We start from the raw sequence: 6213 nt of genomic DNA, 5'->3' as shown, positions 1-6213 counted from the left end.
TGTGTACAAGCTGTTTAGATTGTCAAAAAGCCTGTGTTTTTAGAGTTATTAGCAAAGTTCGTGTACTCAGACCAGTAATATTTGGGGTCACAAGTTTTTGCCATGGATATTTTGTGGGTCAGAGGATAAAACGTTTGGGAACCACTGGCCTAGAGTAACTGTGGCCGCCTGTCATCATCATGCAGGGCTAACAGGGAAGTATTTCCCGGTGTGGTGAGATGTCGTCACAACGTTGTTAGTTGACGTAGACCGTGATGTCTCGACCACTTCAAATGGTTTGTGCGGCGATAGTTTACACAAATGAGCCAAGCACCAGGACCACCGCAGCTACATCACTCAAGTCATGTTGTGAGCTTTTACCAGATGACTGATAAAAAGTATTTTCTGATGTCGCATGACCACTGCTAAATGAAACAAACACAATATTTAAATAAAAAAAGAGAATCAAAATCTTCTTGAAAAGTCTGGTATGTTGGGTAGATTTTTAAATCCTACAGAGAAAATGTGATGTCAACAAAAAGTTCCACTGAGTAAAATACTGTTTATTTACATTTCTGATGACATTTGAGATGTTTCAGATAGATTTACATCGAATGTGCTGYCGACGTGTTCAAGTTTTCTTTTGAAAGACAGAAATGTATTTGAAAAGAGTTGACTGTGCACTTGTGCTGCTCACACTCCCCCTGCTGTCCTGCTTCACTTACACCAGAGGATACAGTAACAGCCTAAGAACAGGGAGAAAATGAGCTATTATTAACACTACTTGTTTGACACTTTAAGGTAATGCCTGAGTGTTATATACTTAAAAGACAGTACCACATGAAAGCAAAGTACTAATTATAATTAGTTGTTTTAAAATCAAGTTTCATTCAAAGTTTGGCAAAGTTAAAAAAATGTTTTAGTGTTTTCGTTGATTTATTTAAAAGATAGAAATAATTATATAATATATAATAAAAAAGAAAAAGAACAATCCTTACACATATTTGATCACATAATAAAAAAAACATTAAATATAATATAGCCTAAATTTATCCAGCCTTTATAAATACGTTGCATCACAGCTGGTTTCCATCTTGTCCCTCAGCAGGTTGATGTTATTGTATTCTCTGTGCAAGTGAGGAGAGTCTAAATTAAACCACACATATGAGACATCAATAGAATACAATTAAACACAACTAGTGATGTTCCAATCATTTGTCTTTTATTTTTATTTTACTGTTATTTAACCAGGCAAATCCCATAGAAATCACAGAACCCTTTTTCAAGGGAGGCCTGGGCCTGAAGGCAACCTATTGTTCATGTTTTTTGGGGTGGGGGGAACTGGAGGACCCCTGAGAACCCAGAGAAAACCCACACAAGCACGATAAAAACGTGCAAACTCCACACAGAAAGAGGGCAGGTCCAAAGTGGGGATCGAACCCATGACCTTCTTGCTGTGTTCTAACCACTGAGCCATCATGCTGTCTTGCATTCCTGAGGATGTATGTTTGAGTCCAGGTTTTGTCATAAATGAATTTTGCATTAAAAAAAAGTATTGCCAAAGGTTTGCGTTCTGTGGCAACACCTGCGGAAAGAAGCAGCTGAAAGGAAAATATGAATGAAATACAGATGATACAACATTGGGATGAGAGTTACAGAGGCCATATTATTCATGTAGAATGGGAAAAAAAGGATGTATTACTCTAACCCCTGCACATATCAAACATGAAAAGATTTATGCCCACATCTATTGCACATATTAAACATAATTCAATTATTGAGAATCTATAAAACCAGTAAATTACTAAATACAATCTGAGTTAATAAAATTCAGTTTGAAATTCTGAAACAAAAGATTTAAATCTTGAAATAATAGGTTGAAATGTTAACAGAATAAAGTGTTTAGATCAAAGCTAATCAAAGTGAACCTCACTGTACTTTAGAACCTGACAATAATTGTTCTATAAGTGTCTCAAACATCCACACACTGACTTCAAAATACTCTCAGATCATCTGAAGCTTAAAAACGTAGCTCACACAATAAAGGGTTGAAGCTGGAGGAAACAAGGGAACATGCTGTCAGTGAAGCATGGGAATCTTCTGTAATTACTTCATTTTTCTTTACCATAAATCATACAGCATAAAAACCACAACACTTTTAAAAGACACATGTACAAGTGGCCTACAGTAAAAATATTAACACCAACATGTTTTGCAGAGGTCTATAAAATACATGAAAAAAACAAAAACAAAGTAAAAGTAAAATTACATGAACAGAAAATGACTTTGGTAAAAAATAAATTTCACCGATGAGAAAACTACTCAAGTAAAAGTAATAAAACTGTTCACAAATATTGGGGAAAATAAAAGTACTTTTACACACTCTGACAAAATAAACTGTTGAATTTACTGAATCAAACTGGTTCCACTAAACCAGGTTGAGTAAATGTATATTCTTTGCTTAATTTACTCAACTAGGCTTAGTGGAGCCAGCTGACATGACTTTGTTGAGTAAATTCAACACTTCATTTTTAGAGTGCAGAAACRTCTTCTTTCATGATGAGTTCAAACATATTTAATTTTGTAACAAGTAACTAGATGTTACATTTTAAAGTAAAGAAGTAAAAGTATCATTTTTTAGCTTTAAAAATGAACAAAATCAAAGTAAATATAGCTATTTAAAAAAAATTACCGGTAAAATGACAAATCCTCAAAAAAAAACTGCTGTAATTAAGTAAATGTTCTGTAAACCTCTAATGTTTTGTCCTCTGGCTCCTGAACAGTGATGTTTGGTGGTGTTCATGGCTGGTGATGTGGATCCTGACAGAATCAGGTTTACACACAGTAACTACTGTAAGATGCATTTATCAGTTTTATTCTATAACTCGTTTTGTTGACAGAAAAACCTGAATTCAGTCACTGTAACAGAGAGCAGTCTTACAAAGGTCCAGCTTAGAGTTTTATTTCAGCATTTAAAAAGTCTGAAAAGCAGGAAAAGGTGTCTCTTCTGTGTGTCTCTGTGTCAGAAACATTCACTTCGATGACTTGTTTCATATTAAGATTTACCCAGATAATTTTATACAAAAAAATCTGCTACTATAGTTTAGCCAGCATCAATATGTTGGACATGCTTTCTTTATGCTTGCTTGCCCAACTTCAACAGAGCCAGGCAGCTTTTAGTTTGAACAGAACAAAAAGTCAATCAAGYTTGACGTCATTTTACTTACATGAAAAACTTGAATCCATAAAAAAAATCTTTTACATTAAAGTTTGTGAGTTCTGTTGCTCAGGACCACCATCCTGGGAAGGTAGGGGTTAAAAACCCTGATGTTCTTATTTGATACAAATCACTTCATATTGTTGTTTTCCGTTCAGCTGCTCCCTTCTGCAGGCTTTGACACAGCAAGCACAGCTCCTGCAAAGTCCAGTTTTGAAAATATGTATATACAAATYGTCTATTTTAGTTATAGAACAAATTGTAAAAGAATGGGACACAGCACTAGAACAGGGAAACACTGGACTGTTCTCTGACGACACGAGGAGGGATTTTTAGCTGCCATCTTGTGAAGACCTACATGTGTCATACTCTGGATCAGTCTCTCAATCAGAAGATTTCAAAAGTTTTATTAGAAATATTTTGATGAAGGGATTCATCTACACAGTAGAAACCCAGTTTTTTTTCTTTTTATTGTTTATTTTTGTTAAACTTTTTTGGATTTGCTGTGTTTTGGTTGACTGAGAATCTACACCAGGGCTATTCAACTGGCGGCCCGCGGGCCACATCCGGCCCGCGAGTGACCAAAGTTTGGCCCGCCAATTGGTTCATTCATCTCTTATGCCCAAATCCCTGTTTTTCTACTTTAATTGCCGTACTCTAAGTTCTTTTGGTTAAGCAGACATGTTTGGTATCTACAGAAACGTCAGAATCCTAGCTAGAAGCTGGTAAAAACCCTGTCTATGCACACGCAATACAGTTAAAACTACAAGCAGTTGAAGATAAAATGATGAAAGTGAAAATAAAGTGTTTTAAAAATTTGGCAATCAGAGATGTCAAAATATTGTTTGTGTCAAATAGGAGGCATAATGTGTTCTTTTTGTTTTTGATGATGTGTAATTATCACTACTTTTATAGGGTTCTGTATGTTGTATTCATGATTAAATACAACAAAATAAACTAATTCAAAGGTAACAGATCTTTGTAAAACTTGGTTTATTTACATAATAACTTTAATGGCTGGATGTTCGGCCCCTCAGCTGTTGACTGGCAGTAACTGTGGCCCCCGGAGCAATATAGTTGAATAGCCCTGATCTACACCGATGTTCAAACATTTCAACTTTAGAGTGCGAATGCATTTTTTTTAATTTAAGCTGAAATGATTACCTGGGAGGAAATAAAAAACTATATAAACCTATAGTTATTTTGGAAGAATCTTTCTTCGATCTAAAACTGTTCTTCCTCTGTATTTGGACATGTTGTTGATGTGGACCCTCCTGCCCCTCAGTGGCAGCGTGTGGGCCTCTCAACATTTTTGTTAAAGTTTGGAAAGAAAAGATTTAAAGAACATTATCCAGAGTTAGTGCAAATGAGCTGAAAACCTCTTAGGGAATGGTTTTCATTGAATTTGTTTCCCTCTGATTAATAGCACACAGTCATGCTTCCACATAGTTCAAGTACGTTATGTCAACCGCACTTTTGGTCTGTGGAGGAACAGGAGGAGTTTTCATCATTTCAGGCTATTTGTTTTAATTTGTTATAATGAGTCACGAGCAGGGAACTCTTGTTATATTCCAGTTTTTCACTCTTCTGTATAAACAGCACAGCGCGGTGCTGTTTGAGAGGAGCTCTGAGATAAAAGAGGAGTGGAAGGCGGATGGAGAGGACTGTCCGCTGAGGATCCGACTCCCCCATTCAATCTGTGCAATCTCCACAACAGCAAGAAATAGATTGCTTTTTAAATAGATTGCTTAGCTCCCTGTCTTGGAGCCACTGATGTGGATACATTTCATAGTAGCTTTTGTTTAAATAATATTTGATGGCAGAGCCACTAACCCTGCAGAAATTAGGGCAACAGCAGTACCATTATTCCCCGTTTGGACAGCAAAAAATAATTATAAAGGGATTAATGCTAAATATTCTAGGCCAAGTCAGCAGAGAACCCTTCAAAAGATAAGAAAAAATAATTGCACTGTTAGGAATTGCTAGTGTCTATCTCAGTCAGTATCAATATTATGGTAAAAAATAAAAGACGAAAGATGAGAATAATAAGCGGAAAATGGTTTTGTCTGAGGAAGACAGGAAGTGCATCAGATTTGCAGATTAATACTGATGACAGAAGCTGCATTAGACTCCTGGATGGAAGACGTTTGGGTGAGGGAGGGGCTTTTATTACCACTCAGTGCAGGGAGGAGAGCAGCACTTCTCTGAGTCTCTGCAAAGCAGTTTGAAATAAAAACCTGAATCCAAGAAATCTCAGTGTCTGGATTTTTGCATCAGCGCAAACGTGAGGAGAGAACCAGAATAAACAATTCAAAATGTTTTTAAATGGTAAAGAATTTAAAAACTTGCTTTTCCTTGATGAAGATGTTCAGTGTGTTCTGACTGGTACTTTGTTTTACCTTCTTTATGTGCTGCTTTAGTTGGTTGGCAGTATTTTAACCAAGTTTTAAAAAGACTTTTAAATCAATTATCAGATTGTAACTTTATAAGCTTGATTTACATTATCTTGAAATGAAACATATATATTTYTAATAGTCATCTTATGGCATTCACAGAAAAAAGTACAAAACAAATTCAGCTAAAACACGAACCAATGAATAGATTCAGGTTCGTAAAATAAAAGATTAGTTTAGATCTGTTAATTTTAGACTTCTGTTAAACATAAATGTATAGAATGTTTTAAAATGTCATAAACAAATTAATAATAAAAGCACACATTATTGTTCTGAATAAAAACAACAGAATGTTTGTGTTGACTCATGATCTATTAGAGTTGAGTTTAACCAAAAATTGCTTCATTTCATCTCAGTTAGTGGAATTTTGTTTATTTGGAGAATTGTTTTAATGTTTCCCTTATACTACTGTATTTATGAATTATTTAAATCAGTAATACTGTTAAATGTGAAAAACAAATTGATGTTTAGCAAAARCATTTATAATGTAGCTGTTGCCTTGGTAACAATACTATTTTTGTATAAGTTTGAAAAACTTGATTAAATTGAAAGTCTGTGCAGATT

This window comes from Austrofundulus limnaeus, unplaced genomic scaffold (genome assembly GCF_001266775.1).
Source record: "Austrofundulus limnaeus strain Quisiro unplaced genomic scaffold, Austrofundulus_limnaeus-1.0 Scaffold352, whole genome shotgun sequence".
NCBI lineage: Eukaryota > Metazoa > Chordata > Actinopteri > Cyprinodontiformes > Rivulidae > Austrofundulus > Austrofundulus limnaeus.
This window is presented reverse-complemented; position numbering follows the sequence as displayed.